At 36.0% G+C, this 16640-nt stretch overlaps 1 long non-coding RNA gene across 1 annotated transcript in view; it reads left to right on the top strand.

The window, feature by feature from the left end:
- The first annotated feature begins 4038 nt into the window (after positions 1-4038).
- LOC309662437 overlaps positions 4039-16640 on the top strand; it is a 93921-nt gene continuing 81319 nt past the window's right edge. The window contains exon 1 of the long non-coding RNA XR_014264680.1: positions 4039-16640. This exon is cut by the window's right edge and continues 16440 nt beyond it. This is a non-coding gene — a long non-coding RNA (uncharacterized lncRNA).

Here is a 16640-nt window from a genome sequence, read left to right as displayed (position 1 = left end):
CCTTGTCCTGTAGGCCACCAAGCTGTTTAACTCTTTCCCAAGAACTCCCCTTTGTTCTACCTCATCAGTTTTCTAGAACATCTTTGTAGTGATACTCTGATTCTGGTTGAAAATGCATTGAAACAGTAGACTTTATGCTTTGAACCTCGTTTTTAACATGAAAATATATCTAATAATTCAACTGTGAGAGATATGACTATCATGATACTCAAGCATCATTGCCATTGCCATAAGCAAATATCCAGGCTATGTTTTTTGTTTGTTTGTTTTCTGGGTTTTTTTTTTAAGGAGAGACAGTTAATGTAAGATACATGATTTACAGTTTAGAGTGTAAATGGCAGCTTCACCATAGTGATCCCAAATACTACTTAAGAGCCCAGCAACCCAGACCGCCTGAATTCCATTATTTCTTTTCTCTGGTATGGACCACCCTTCACCTGATACAGTAGGAAAACTCTCAGAGCACTTTGTCATTAAGGACCAGTCAAATCTGTTCACATTTTAAAGATACAGATATACTCCTTGCACTGGAAACATTCTGCCCCATCCTTCAGGCCTAAGGGTGGTAATGGTTTAGCACTATTGCTAGTTTCTGGGTGCTGCACCATGCCTTGCTGGTTCCCCTAACCCTGCCCACATTTCTGTACAGTCCCTTTCTTAAACTCTTTTTAATTACCTCCTTTGAATATGACATTTGTTTCCTGCCAGGATCCTAACTGATAAATGCCCAAACACTTATTACTGAGAATGTCTTACACTGTAGCAAAAACTGCAATATAAAGGCCAGTCCGCCAATATCTTTATGTTTTCATGTGGGTTTATCTCAGGACTTTATTGATTTCTCCTGAACTCTGTGGATTTCCTGGGCCACTCTGACCGGTTTTAATAAATTTGAATCTAATTCAAGTGGTCTGGGGGGAAGAATTTGCCTTTATCCTTTATGTCTCAATTGACCTCAGTGGTCCTTATACAGATCACCCTTTCTAACAACTTTTAGGCTATATAAGTTATTTAGCAGATTAAAAATAAATAGTTATTAGCCATCAAGGAAATACAAATCAAAATCATGGTGAGATACCACTTCACTGGGATAACTATAATCAATAAGACAGATAATAACAACTATTGGCAAGGAAGTGGAGAACTGGAAACTTATCCACTACTAGTGAGAATATAAAGTGGTACAAACACTTTGGAAAATAGTCGGCAGTCCCTCAAAAGGTTAAACATAGATTTACCATATGACCCACCGAGTGATTCCACCTCTATGTCTACATCCAAGAGAAATGAAAACCTATGTCCACATAAAAAATTATACACAAATATTCATATCAGCCTTATTCATAATAGCCCCAAAGTGGAAACATCACAAATTTCCATCAACTGATGAGTGGATACATAAAATATGGTACATCCATACAATGGAATATTATTTGACATAAAAAGAAACAAATTACTGATACACGCTACAGCATGAATGAACCTTGAAAACATTATGCTAAGTGAAAGAGGCCAGTCACAAAAGGCCACATTTGTTTAATTCCATTTACATGAAATGTTAAGAATAAACAAATCTATAGAGACAAAAAGTAGATTAGCAGTTGTCTATGGCAGGTATAGGAGAGATTGAAGCAAAATGAAGAATCACTGCTATGGATATCATGGTTGTTTTTGGGGAATTGAAAATATTTAAAAACTGATGGTGGTAATGGTTGCACAACACTGTGAACTTACTAAAAACCATCGAATTACATACCTTAAAAGGGTGAATTTTATGGTATGTGAATTATATCTCAATTATAAAAATTATAAAAATAGATAAATGGATGAGCAGAAAAAATTAAGCCTCTTCTAACTACCTTCCTATATATATAATTGGTAAAGAGGAGAATTTATGAAACTAAAAAGAATTTATAAAAATAAAAAGGATATAGATTTCTAAAAGAGTTATGAAAAGCTAATCTAATAAAATACTTGACATCATATAATTATAATCTATCCAAACCTTTCACTTCTAACATTGAAAAGTTATAGATTCTTTGGATTATTTCACATTTTCTACCAAATGAAAGGGTGAAAAGGAGGAACAATTTGAACCAAGAATGCTAAACAACTTCTGCAGTAATTCCATTCTTACTCAAAATAAAATCAGTGTTTACAACACAAGAGTTTTCCAGATGGCCATGCAAAAGAAGGCTCAGGAATACGCCACATACCATATTATTGATGTTTAGTATTTATTGAGCACTCACAGCATGCAAGGCGCTGAAAAAATAAACTATATCCCCAGTTATGCAAATTATAACCTAAAAAGCATATAAAGTCATATTACCTACTGTCTTCAGTAGATTAATAATGCATGCAATATTCCAAAGGTCAGGGCTCAATCATATCAATATTGGTGCCGGGAATATATCTTGTTCAAATTAACCTGTTTCCTTTATCCCCTGTCTTTTTCAGGGTTTTTTTCTGATATATTTCTAATATTTTAATAACATAGTATAATCCCTGATATTAAAACTGCACCAGTAAATGTTTTTGCAATACACAGCATTATGTATGAATAAGATTTTCTTTGAATTTCATTTTTACCCTTTGTAATGATGCTTCTAAATCTACATCATTGACCTGGACCCTCCCTTGCAGAAAGGTTAGTTAACTAAGTTAATAGTAAAAAATCTTAATTGTAGTGTCACTAATTGAGACAGCAGCAATTTAAAAATTTTAATATCAAAGTCTCTTAACTACATGTAGGGGCTGAAAATTATTTACTAAATTGACATACATCCCGTTTTCATTTCTTAGCCCCAGGCTGACTTGAAAACTGACAGGAAACTTGTAAATGGTGTGTTAGGAAGTATGAATCTTCATAGGTTTCTACAACATTATTCATTATAACAAGGGAAGACAATGACATGCTTTTATACCCATAACGTACCTAAGCTGCCATGTACTGGAATTGTCTACATGGGTGCATATCTCTTGGAATTTGAAGCTTCCTCATGGGATACTGTGATAAATGCTTACGTAGGTGAAGTAAATTTTAGTCCAGGTTGATTATACAATAGGGATAAACAGAGAAAAGAAAAATTAATCTAAAGATTAGCAAAGAAGATAAACCCAGATGCTGTGGTTTACCTCTGTGTATGAGATTATGCCTCCCTTACATGCTTACACCATACTTTGAAACATGACATCTATAAAGTGCATTGCAAAGGATAAATCCACTTATCTTCTTAAAGTTTTTAGATTAACATTAAGTGATTTCTAATAGTAACGATGCTTTTAACCTAGGCCATCTTTTCAGTATTTCCTTTTGCAATTTTTCTTGTAGCAGGAGGCGGGGACTCCATATTATTGTGATTTTTTTCATCATAATTTTATAATGATTGTTACTGTTAAAAATATGCATTCTTCTAATTCCACAATCCTCTAATTTACTCATTAGAGAGAATGATGGTCTAAGATACTACTGTTGTGGTGACATGCTGACAAGTGGTGACAGTAATAGACAATTTACAGCAAAATTTGCATAGGATTGGCTTCTGGGCATATATTTATTCTATATTCTACATACGCTTGTCATATATCTTAGTATAGGAACACTATGTTTGTGGTAAGGGATTTAGATTTAATTTTTTTTCAAATCTGAAACAAGATCAACAAAATATCAAGAGCTGGAATATCAGTGAATCGAACTGGCAACTCCCTTATGTGAAGAGCAAGATAAAAGGCTTCTCAACTTTTAGACTGTTCCTCCCTAGGATCTCTAGTCCTCCAATGGCATTTAATTACTTAGGACAGCAAATTGTATCTAGAAAGTGGCTCACTTTTTTTTTTTTTTTAACTTTTTATTTTATATTGGAATATAGCCGATTAACAATGTTGTGATAGTTTCAGGTGCACAACAAAATGATTCAGCCATACATATACCTGTATCCATTCTCCCCCAGACTCCCCTCCCCTCCAGGCTGCCACATAACATTGAGCAGAGTTCCCTGTGCTATACAGTAGGTCCTTGTTGGTTAATCCATTTTAAATATAGCAGGGTGTACATGTCAATCCCAAACTCCCTAACTATCCCTTGCCCCCACACTTCCCCCGGTAACCATAAGTTCATTCTCTAAGTCTGTGAGTCTGTTTCTGTCTTGTAAATAAGTTCATCTGTATTGTTTCTTTTTAGATTCGCTTTTCTTAATTTAACATATTGATGATGAAAGACTACCCTAGTTACATAAAAGGCACAAGGAGAAATTTGAGGTATAAATTGGAAATAATTTGTATAATGTTTGTACTCTGGATATTTCAATTGCCACTTTTGTATCACTCCAGTGAAATATTTTTTTGAGAGCAAGAGAATGCTTACAGAAATGCTGAGCACCCAGAGTCCAGCTTCTGAAACTCTCCTTGTTTATGACATCCTGTTGCCTCTCCTTCCTCATCACCCACTTGTTCCTTGATCACCTCTGTGGGGAGAGGACCATACAAATGGGATTGAATCTGTCCTCTGATATCAAGTGGGTTCATGGTGTTCAGAACACGAAAAAAAAAAAAAAAGAGAAAAGAAAAAAAATATACGAAAAAGAAGTTAGGAGGAGAGGCTGCCACTGCCACCTGGTCTCTCTCTGCAGCTCTGTGGATCAGAAGAAATCTTAGAACTTAATAATTCTTGTTAAAATATGATATTATTGAATAGAGGACAAAGATCCTCCATTGCGTATACGCTACACACGCAGCTAGAGCTTACTTTCCACTTTTCCTTTCAATATTCTTTCATCCGTGCCAACGTCTCCATTCTACCACTATTGACTCTTTTCAGTTCCTTTCCAACTGAGTTATCTCACGCCTTGTAATGTCATCTGTCTTACTTGGGGTCTTATCTGATTTCACTTGCTAATCAAGGCACAGCTGAAGTGAATCTTTCCTTGTTGACTCCTGTCTTCACTGATCCCTCTCTTTTCTGAAGTCCTACGGCATTAAAGTATAAAATGCTTATAGATTGTCTACAAAGATGTAGGAAATAATTTCATATGGTTTCAGTCTCACTTCAACCTCTTGATTTTCTAAACTACACACAGTTTTCTGAGATCTGGGGTCCCAACCATTAACTGAGTATATAGTAGACAATAAATAAATGTTGATTAATTGCTTCATCAATGAGCTTGTTCTTGGCTTCCTTCACTATGGATGTGTTTGTCAACAAAGAAATCAACATATGGGATTTTATGAATCTTTGCACACCATCACTTATCCTGTTAATGTAAGAAAATAAAACAGTTTAGAAGATGATGTTATTGTCCTCAGTTCATTTTATACATGGTGAGACAAGGAATGCAAGAACAATGCAAAACAGTATAACCCAGGGTCAAAGTGTGGGTTCTGAAGGAGATCAGCCTGTTCCTCATCCACTGAATAAATATTTTGTGCAAAACTCTGAAGGGGTATATTTTTTCCTATCCTTCAATGAATAAAACAATGAATAAGGGCTTTCACTAGCAACTACGTATAATCCTTTTTTTTTTTTTTTAAGTCCAACATAGATTAAGATGAATCAGTATCTTCTCTAATACTGAGTCAATCACCTATGTAGGTGCTATCATCATATTTATATAAAGGAGCTACATATGTCCCTTCTCTTCCAAATGTAAATATTCATGAGGAAACAATGAACATAAATATTTTATTCTTTCTATACAAAAGCTGGAGGCAGAGGTCAAAGGTGGGAAAAGAGTAAAAGTCCCTATAAATAATAACCTCATCATCCCCAAACTTTGCTACTGTATGAAGAAAGTGATTTTGAGGGAGCATCATTAACAAAGAAAATGAGAGGTTATTTCCAGAGAGCCCAGTAAAACAGGCGGAAAGATTCTGATAACAGTGTAATCCACCTACTAGCACAGCACAAGTAGAAACTTTCTGTTGCAGCTCAAGAATATAAACAGAAGTAAATGGTGGCATTACTATGTGAATAAATGAGTTAGTCAATCAATCACTGACAAAGCATACTCTGTAATCAAAAGATTTTTCATGTTAAGATTAATTTCATGTAATACAAGTCTAAATATTACATAAACCCCTCTGACATTGAGTTATACTTCATAAGACAAAAAGGGTACTTTGAGCAGCTGAAGCATGGCAGACAGTCAGGCACAATTATTTTGGATTTCAGGATATCTGGGTGGCCCCTAATCAAAATCTGGGGATGCTTTGAAATTCAAAGTATAGACTTACTCTGTCTAATGTGATAACCACTAGCCACGTGTGGTTACATAACAGCGCTGGCAGAGACAGAATTGAACAGGAGCAAACTCCCTGGAACTAAAACTGTTAGCATGCTCCAAGCATGAACTATAATCCAGGTGATCTAGTTCAGTGGTGGAAGCATTGACTATTGAACAGATATTTCTCCTCTTGGACATAAAAATAGTAATAGCATGTATTGAATATGTATGTATCGTTGCAAGGCTTTCACATTCCACTGGAAAGCCATTCATCCTAAGCACCACCTTGACACAAAAACCCACCAGAGAACAGCACACATTTCAAGGCAGTTTATCACACTCAGCTCTTGGCAGGTACGCTCAAACCAGCCTCTCTAACCAAACAGCAAAATGTTCTTCTTTTTCTAGCAAAGTGAGGATGATAAGCTATACAAGGGCCACTTTAAACTCAAAATGGTGTTACATGATAAATTAAGCCAGATTGGAGGAATCCAGAAAAATAGCTCTTTAATTTTACCTTGATGTTAAGAGGCGATTTCCTATAAAAGAATTGATGGGCCCATTACTATTACACATCCAGTTTAATGCTGAAAGACAGCTGCAGTCCTTTTCAGATGGGAACACTCTCACAGGGCACTTGTGAGAATTCTTCAACACAAACATTATTCTGATGGTTTCTCAATCCATCTGTTAACTTCTGTTTGCATAGATTTTTCCAGAACTGAAAATATAGGAAAAGGATCAACTCCCCAGAGATTCAAAGTTTTTCAATAGAGGAACTTAGTCTAACACTTCAATGAGAGTGAATTTACTCCCTGGGGGAAACTGGGTAAATACCCACAATCATATTTTATTACCAGATAAGCAGTTTTAATTTCTTTTATGAAGGCAAGGCCATAAACTTCCTCAAAGACAATGTCCCTTTACATGGACTAATGGTTTTCAAAAGTTTAAGAAATCCTAGATATGGAAAATATGAGAGAGTGAGTCTTTATTTGCTCTTTATTTCCCACCTACGTGCAGAATAGTGAACAAATAAGTATTATTAATAATTCTTCAGCTGGTCATGTGAAACTATAAAATCTGCACTTTATCGTGAACAAGAGAAGGCATTTTATAGAGAAAAGGGCACAATACACCATTCTTAGAGGCATTTACAAATAAATTGTTTTCAAGATGGAGAGTCCAATAACAGCCACGGCCTTTCCTTTCCACCTGGGGACCCTGAGATGGTGCCCAAACTAAAGTTCTTCATGACTTTTTTCTGTTTAATTTCCAATTCAGATTTATCCAAACCATCACTAGAATGGCAATTTACCTTTTCTTTCATTTTATAAGCCTTTCATAAAATCAGAGAATATTAGGGCTAATAGGATTTTAGCATCCATCGAATCTTAACCCCTCATTTTATGGGCAAGCAAACTTTAAGGAAGTTTGAAGACCTGATATCTGTCAGCTGGAGCCTAGAATCTGAGCCTGTAAATTCTCAGTCGTGATCTTTGATTTCTCCAAACCACATTTCTTGAGTCCACAATATCTGGAGATCCACCATAAGGCTCTTATTACAAAGCGCCAAGGAATCCCCACTTTATTACATTTACAGGGCATTATACATCCCAACATATGGAGCACGATTCAGCCATAATCAATTTTTTTTCAACAACTAAGAATTTATTTTAATGTGGGCTTTTATGATTCTAAAAAAATTATTGCCGAGAGTGGTTTTCAATACTCGTATATTGAAGGGAAATGGCAGAAGCCTGTTCAAAGCAGCTAAACAGATATTGCGGCTACAAGCCTTACAGTCTAAGGAATCCCCAAAGCTTGGGCTGGCTTGCTTTTCTTTGTATTCGTCTATGAATTGGATGCCTTCCTTTGGGGTGCAAGTAACTCTGTAATGCCCAGATGGAAGGTTTGAATTGTGTCTATTAGCAAATGCAAAGATCACAAAGGTTCTTTCCCATTATGGTAGGATGAGAAGATAACGCTTAGAGGCTTGTGTGTTCTTGGTGTGAACAAGGTTAGGAAGGGAAACAGTTTTCCTATTCTTTTCAATGATAATGACCAATATGGTTTGTTTTCTTTCTGACTTAAAACGTAGTCTGTTCAAAAGAGTACAAAGTTATAAACCTCTTATTAAAGGCTTTTAAATTATATTACATACATCTCCATTTAGCAGATTTAAAAAAGAAATGGAGCGTCAATTAGTATCGCTTGATAAACTAATAGCTTGTAAATTTAAAAAGATTTCTTTACATTAATTAACCTAAAGTAATGGACCAATAAACCTACAAAAGATGCCAAAAAATGGAGGCTCAGAACATTAGATAATTGCTTGCCATTGAAAATAAAATTATTTCTAAAGGGAAAAAATAGATGTCTCTCTTACATTCTGATGCTTTTATCTTTGCAGTTCTATAATAATAGGATCATTATTGAATCATCTATCTCACAATGCACATGCCTAAATAGTCACGACATCATATGGATTTGATGTCAGTGTCTTTGTAAATGTGGCATCTTTTCCTCTCCACCCTTATTGTGTTCGGAGCCCCATCACCACTGGTCTGACTGATGACAGAAATCTCCTCACTTGTCTACCTTTCCCTTCCAGTCCGTCCTGGTGACAGTGTTAACTTCTGAAAAGCAGACAAACAAGCAGACAAACAAAGCTAAACAAACTGGATCTGTCATTCGCTTCCTCAATGGCCTGCCTGTTTTGGATGCATTTTTCCATCTTTATCACATGTCGTTCCCCTGCCCTTGCCCCATAAACCTTGAGCTTCTCCCACAGATGCATTCTCACCACTCTGTAAGCACAGTGTTCCTTTTCAGAACTCCTCCCACTGTTGGTTTCTTCTTCCAGGAATTTCCTTTTGAGGTCTCCCTCTTGGCCTTCAGTTTTATCATACTGGACCCAGTTCAAACATCAAGACACCTTCAACAGTCATTTCCAACTCTCCAGGCGGAGGTAGCCACTCTCTTGCTTTAGATTTCAGGGTTCCTTTCCACGCCTGTAAAAAGACCACTTGCCCTGTTTTGTTTTAATTATCTACTTAATTGTCTGCCTCTTCTGGTAAACCCTTTGGCAATGGCTTTCAAACTATTTTAAGGCAACTGCCATTAGAAATACATTTCTGCACTGTGATCCAGAACATACACACACACGCACATACTCACACAGACAGGCTGAAACACAGCTTCCATGAAAGAATGTACTTCCTTTCTGTGGGTGATGCCCTTTGATATTTTCTACTATGATTCTATTTGCTTTAAAATATATTGATTTCACAACCCAATAATGGGCCACAACTCTCAATTTGAAAAACTCTCCCCTAGATGACAAACAACTGCCTCTTACCTATGTTTGCATCCTTAATGCCTAGACCGTGGAAGGGACTCAATTAATATTTGTTAAATGGATGACTAAGCAAAGATAATATTTCTGAAAAATGTTTTTAAACTTTTTTTCTCAGCCATAGTACGTTTTATGGTATTTCTTCTCTGTCTTGAGCCTAACTTTGAGCTTTGTCCCTGTTTTTCTGGTGCTTGGGGAGAGAGAATAGAATAGAGGAGAGATGGCTCATATTTGCTGCTTGGAGGCTCTGTTAAAGGGGCATGAAGCTGATAAGCAGAGGAGGTAAATAGTGGTCTAAATGAGTTTTGAACTTATTTAGCGCATTTCATTGGTGGCTGTTCATTTCAATGGCCAGCAAAATCGGAAAGTGTGAGTATAAGCATTTCCTGTTCAAATTATCATAATAAGTTGATTTTGAACCTCAAGATGATCCCATTCAACCCAAAATATCTTTAAAAATAAAAGAATAATATTTGTCAAGAAGGTTGCTAAGGCTTGTTCTCCAGTTCACCTATATTTTTACATTTAGTTTGCTTCCTGTTTTTAGTTTTTGACTTTCAGTGTTTGACAGACTATACATTTTATATTATAAATTTTATGGTCACAATCCAGACCCTGGGTTCTTAACAGATATTAATAATCACACCAGAAACATTTTTCTTGGTTCAATGGCAACCTTGTCAGTTTGTAACCAGGAGTAAATAGAACATTCAATTCAGCCCATGTGCTCATTCTGAAGCTTAGAGAGAATAAATCAGCCTTTTTCTTGATGCTGAGTGGAAGTGGAAAACTTGCAAAAAGTTGGTTATAGCTAACTTATGGATTCAGCTGTCACTTTATTGATTTTTTATGATTATTTCTATAAAATTATCTTTAGATAATAATGAAAAGTATTTCTTTCTGCATTTTAGGTAATAGGCTTAAAACGTAATCAACAGGTTCTTACTATCACTTGTGAATAACACTTTAATTTAGAGATTTCTACAATTTGAGACACTCCCAATATCACACCTTCTGTTAGAGAAGGGGGAATACAGCTAGAGACAAAGCTGGTTGAAAAAGAAGTGATCAAGATAACTCTACAGCCTCAGTGAAATGCCCGATATTATTTCTAGAGTTGTGGTATTGAAGTATTCTTCTTCTTTCTTGTTTTTTTTTTTTTCCAGGATCCTTTCTCCCCTAAAAAATGTACACTCCATGGAATCCCAACCTTTTTTAAAAAAAAGTAACATAAACAGAGCTTTAGTAAGAAGCCTGAAGGGAGGTTCCTGCCTATTTGGCCACAGAAAAGGCTTTGAAGCACCTCCTCAATTTCTGGGGCTCCACCCAGCATAGCCTTCAAACCATAATTCTAGAACAGAGCAAGATTAAGGGACATCACAGGAAACTTCAGCTGCTTTTTCCTAAAACACATGCTCAGCTCTCTCTCTTCCGGAAATTCCATTTTCTTTTTTTTTTTTTTTTTGTGGCTAGTGAAGCACGCAGGGACATGGATTTGAAATAGCTCCCCAGAAGACCACCCTCTCCCCGGACTCCCTAGAACTACTGGTCCTATTATGTTTCTCTAAGTGCAGTACTTGGACCAGCTGCATTAGAATCACCTGAAAATTCAAAATTTTCTGGGTCCTTTTGTAGACACAGTGAATCAGAATCTCTGGGGGAAATTCTGATGCACACTGGAGTTTGAGATCCAATAATTAGGAAGAATATGGGCAGACACTCTTTCAGAGTCTTAGGCTAAGCAATGAGTCCTTTACAAAGGGAGCCAGGTCAAAGCCATTGAGAGCCAAAAACATGACATCAAAACTCCCAGGTATATTCAGGGCTCTTGCCACTGGTCTTTTATGATTCAAAAAGCTCAAATACCACCAGATATAAGCCAAATACTTTCCAAAAAGGTATGGGTCTCTCTACAGTTCCAGCCTTTACCTATGAGAACCACTGGGAAATGATTCTGATGGAGAAACCACAGCACTGTGATGGCACTGACAGGGCATGTGCCGAATCAAAAAGCTGGGTGCAAAGGATACAAGAGGGGTCAGTAGCCCTTGTTTAATTTCCTTTCATCATTTGATCCCCAGATTCTACTTAAATCTATCTGAAGTTTAGGGGGATGATCATTCAGGAATTTATGGCCAAGAGAAGAATGAATGTAAAGAAATAAATGTTAATGACAATTTTAGAAACGAATCATTATTTCGCAATACATTTCATTTCTTTTACTGGTATTTCAATCATGCCACTGTGTTTACATGCACAGATTGGGTTGTCTTTATTATCTTGTGATATAGGTTTATTCGACAAATTTGAAACAGAACGTTATAGGATGATCTTGTCCAATAATGATGCTGTTGACAGCAGTGGCACCATTGCAGAACCACCTTGCAGCTAAAAGTATAGACACTGCAGCTGGATTGCCTGGGATTGAATACTAGCTCCAGAAATTGTTAGCTGTCTGAGTCTGGGAAATTACTTAACCTGTGTCTCAGATTTACCTCTTAAGGTAACGGTAATGATAATAGTACATTAGCTACCTTGTAGAGTTGCTAGGAAGAGTAAATTGGCTGATAGTTACTTTGAACAATGACTAGGCCGTAAAGGTGCTGAGTACGTTTGTTAAATAATTAAAACTGTATGAAAACCAGCCTTTGTTTCTATGTGCTAGACATCATCTAATGCTTTGCAAGCATCTCATCCGTTAACTGTCCTCACCAATTTATGTAAATTAAAGCACAGAGAGTTTATGAAACTTACCCCGGATAAACTCAAGAAAGTCAGTGACAAATTCCGAATGACACGGCGTAGACATCTTTAACTTCTTTAATGATTAATATGGTCCAAGTTCCCAGTGTTGCTGGCAGAGTTTTGACCTGACTCTTCTAGATGATGAGATATCATTAAGAGAGAGCAGGAGCAAGAGAGGGAGAAGAAACAGAATACTGAGGAGATAATGAGGCAGGTCTAGCTTCTCCAATCTTTTTTTTCCTATTTCCTACTAGATATATAATCATTTCAGTATTAAATTTTCCTATGCGTTTTAGTTTCTTTAGAAATTATGATTTTATACATCTTCTTGTATCCATGCTCAAGTGTATTCAAGTGCATGGGGCTAGAATTATAATCCTATTTGTCTTTGTGTTTGTTTGTTATCTTTGAGTGTAACAGTTGCAAGGACTCTGTGTGATGTCCTTGCAATCATTCCTTTCCCTTCAGGGGAACAGTGTTGGATGGATCCCCTGACTCCCCTGACTAGAGCCGAGCAAGACCAACCTTCCCAGTGCCCAGCCCAACTGAGTGCCATAGTTCATGGAGGTTTTAGCCCCATTCCAATGTCCCTCCTGTCTAGCTGAGAGGTGGCCTCTTCAACAACCTTCCGGGAGAGGCAAGCCCGGGCTTCATTCAGAATTGCATGACAATATTTCCTCTCACCCCATATTAGTCATAGGCTCATCCCCTTTTTTATAGTGGATGAACAACTCTGTTTGCATCTTCTTGGACTTCAAAAAGATCTTTGTGTACAGAGCTGTTACAGAGAGGCCAATGATCATGGGATCATTTATTTATATTATTACGGCACAAAAGAAGTCACTTTGGTCCTTGAATGTGTTCCAGTGAGTCATGGTATTTTTTCCCATGTTTTTTGACCTCTCTGCTCCTTTCCATATTCTCCCATCTCCGATAAATTTGCTTCAAGACCACAGAAAAACCACAGCTGTGTTTGTTGATCAGGGACTCAAAGAATGAAAGTAACTGTTTCCATGAGGATTTTCAAAGGAGGTAAAATTAGTTCCCTGTTGTCTACATATAACCAGATATTAAGAGATTTCAGAAATGAACGTTGTCATCTCTTGTTTGGAAAATATTTTCACATGATAAAAAATAGAAAAGTTATGGAGACATCACCAAGATCAGCAGAATTGTATGTTTTGTTATTACATTGTAGCATTACAAATGAGATGACACACAAATCACGATGAATGCATGATAGAGAGTAATAATAGATTAAATGTATTTAATCATTTTAAGAGGCAAATATGATTATCAGAATATAAAATATGAAATGTCAAAGTCAACAAAAATATGTAGGATTAACAAAAGAAGACAGTGATTTATGGAAGTTATGCAAAGTGTTCTAGACCTCCAGAGGGTGCTATTGCATTTACACAGGAATATATTTAATTATGTACACATTTTTCTGAGATAAAAAAGAATTAGAATTTTGAGCACCTCTAATTTGTTTCCACATAAAACAAGGAAAGAATCAATAACCATAACAATAATTCGTCTTCTAAAAGATTAACCGAGGCTTATCTCATTTAACAAACTTGCTTTTTTTAACCTAAAGATCAGTTACCTAATAAAAGCATGAAAAAAAATCAAGTCATTTCACATAATATTTACACTAACTTTCATTTGAACAAAGTGAACTTTGTATTAGTCATAGACATTAAATTGACTGTATGTTCCAAAATACATTTAGAGATTTAAAAATCCTTTAAAGTTTTTGGAGCATCAAGAGATAAATCACAACAAAAAAACTTTTTTTTTAAAGAAAAAACTGCAGATTTAAAAAATACACATAAAATCTTTACCTAAATAAAATTATTTTGCACTGTTATAATCTGGCACTTCATACATATTCTTACAGTATGAATGTTTTTACCTACCGAGGAAAATGAATCTGAGAGGCAATGGAAAATAAACAGTAAATTGGTTCTTTGCATTATTCCAAAGCTACATGAAAACGGTGGATGGATATATCTTACAAGATTTTGAATTCATATGACATGGTTGCAAATCTGTACACTCAGCTGTAATTTATAGATATCTGTTTCAAATAATATTACTTCTTTTAAAGAATGATTAAAATTGATTTAAGTAACCCTTTTTTAAATTCACTGACATATTTGTTTTCTTTTGAATTTTGACAGCTATTCTGAATTCTTATCATATTTACAGAATTGTTTGAATCAATGTTATTTTTAGACTCATTAATTACTATCAGAATTTCATACAGAAACGCCCCTGGAATGTGAAAAAGAAAAAAAATTGAATTGCTTCAGATTCAGAAACTTCTTTAAGTTTCTTATTTGCATTTTCTCTGTTATAAAATCATCCTGGCATTGTTTTACTGTAAAGTGAATTGTTTTCCTCCGAAGTAAAAAAAAGACTAACACAAATGGTCATCTCTTGGTAACATTAGTTAATAGTCAATGACATCATTTAATGCAGGCAATAGAACAGAAAGTCATTGAATCTAAAAAGCGTCCCTGAATTGATAACATTTTTTGTCCTTGAGAGAAAAATCCATTTGGGAAACATGCAGAATAATTAATGAGTCATACTTAAATTGAAATGATTAATAGTAAATCTAACTCATGAAGTTAAGCAACATATTCATTGAAATATGAGGATGTTAGAGAATCTGTGGAACACACGTAAATAACAGCACAGTGAGATATGCCATGTCTATAACAGCCTTCTCTTGGGAACACAAGCTACCATAGAATCCATTCTCTTCACATTTCTTGGAGGGAGGAGGGTATTAATATCCTTTGTGGCTATACGAGAACAAATAACCAGGATGAGAACAAAGTGAAAGCATAGGGAGGCAGATGGGTAGCAATTTCCCATGTTTGTGGGTGACTATGGACACGGATGGACCTGTCAAGTGTTTTAACTTGAACTGATCTGGATGACATCAGTAAGGGAGGTTTCAATCAAAGAGGCTCACAAGTAGAAAAGGAAGACAAAATACAACTTTCAAGACCCAGACTCTCAGAATATTCTTATTGAGGCCTATAAGTCATTTGATAGAGAGATCTTGAGATTATGGTATGTGGGGAAAATAGTTAAATATTTAATACCCTAGAGGATACCTAGGAAAAAGATCCACTAGCACATGATAATGGCCTGGTGACAAAGCACTCACATGAGCTCATGACCCTCTTACCTTTTTTTAATATGTCCTTTCCATTGGGCCATAACAGTCCCTAATTGTAGACACCATATTCTACATGCAGGCTAAAAACTGTCAGCATGACAGAGTACTTGGAGCTTTAACACTGAAAATAACAGTTAAGAACAAAAATAACACAGAGAACATTTGTTAGATTCATGACCTTGAAAAATATCCATTTAAGTCTTACTTTTCATAATTCCCAAACACTTAATCTAAATGTATTTTAAAGTACTTTGGAACCATAAAGGGCTCTACTATATTAGCCTAATATAGTACACGGTTTCATCTCAGGGGAGATCCCAGGCATCTTCCACAGCAACAGATTCTTATTCCTTTCTTAGAAAAAGACAAATAAGAACTTGAAGAAATAGAATGGTTTATTTGAAAATTTACCCTGGATTAAAGTCAAGGATGATGTGAGTCTTATCTAAGAGCCCTTCATTTAGGCTGAGTGTGAATGATGAGCTACAGTTTTTCCCCCCTCATTCTAGCTCTTCAACAACACCTGGCACAGCCTTCCAAAAAGATGCCTGGAGTGGACAACACAACTTCTCAAATGACCCACTGGATACATATTCTGCCAGAAGTTTTGTGTGCACGTGACAGTGTTATTGGTAATATTTCAGACTAGAAACCTTATACAAACCTCAAAGATCAGTGTATATAAAGTCATGTGATGTTGTCTCTTTTATGGATCCAAAAGAAATGGGACCAGGACAGAGATAATACAAAGAATCTGTTCCTATCTTTAAAATATTTATTTTTTGAAACCAATCAGCCATCTCCATCTGGGAAGAAAATCATCTCAAAAAAAAAGGCCTAGATTAACATCGTGACATTGGACCCTTATGTATTTAGCTTATTTGCTGTGTCTGAAGGAATATAGGAAATCATCCTGACTGTCTTTAGGTACAGGAGAAGGGAATGCATATTGGCATAATATACCAAGTCAAAATGTGAGACATTTACAGAGGATATTTGTGAAATGATGAAGGAGAGTAATATGGGAGAAAGTGGGTTGACTCTGAGTCTGAAGGTCAAAGTACTCACCAGATTTTTCACACTGTGGGCTGAGGCCAAGGACTCACTTGTGAGCCCA

This window comes from Balaenoptera physalus, assembly GCF_965194825.1.
Source record: "Balaenoptera physalus genome assembly, chromosome: 6".
NCBI lineage: Eukaryota > Metazoa > Chordata > Mammalia > Artiodactyla > Balaenopteridae > Balaenoptera > Balaenoptera physalus.
This window is presented reverse-complemented; position numbering and strand designations above follow the sequence as displayed.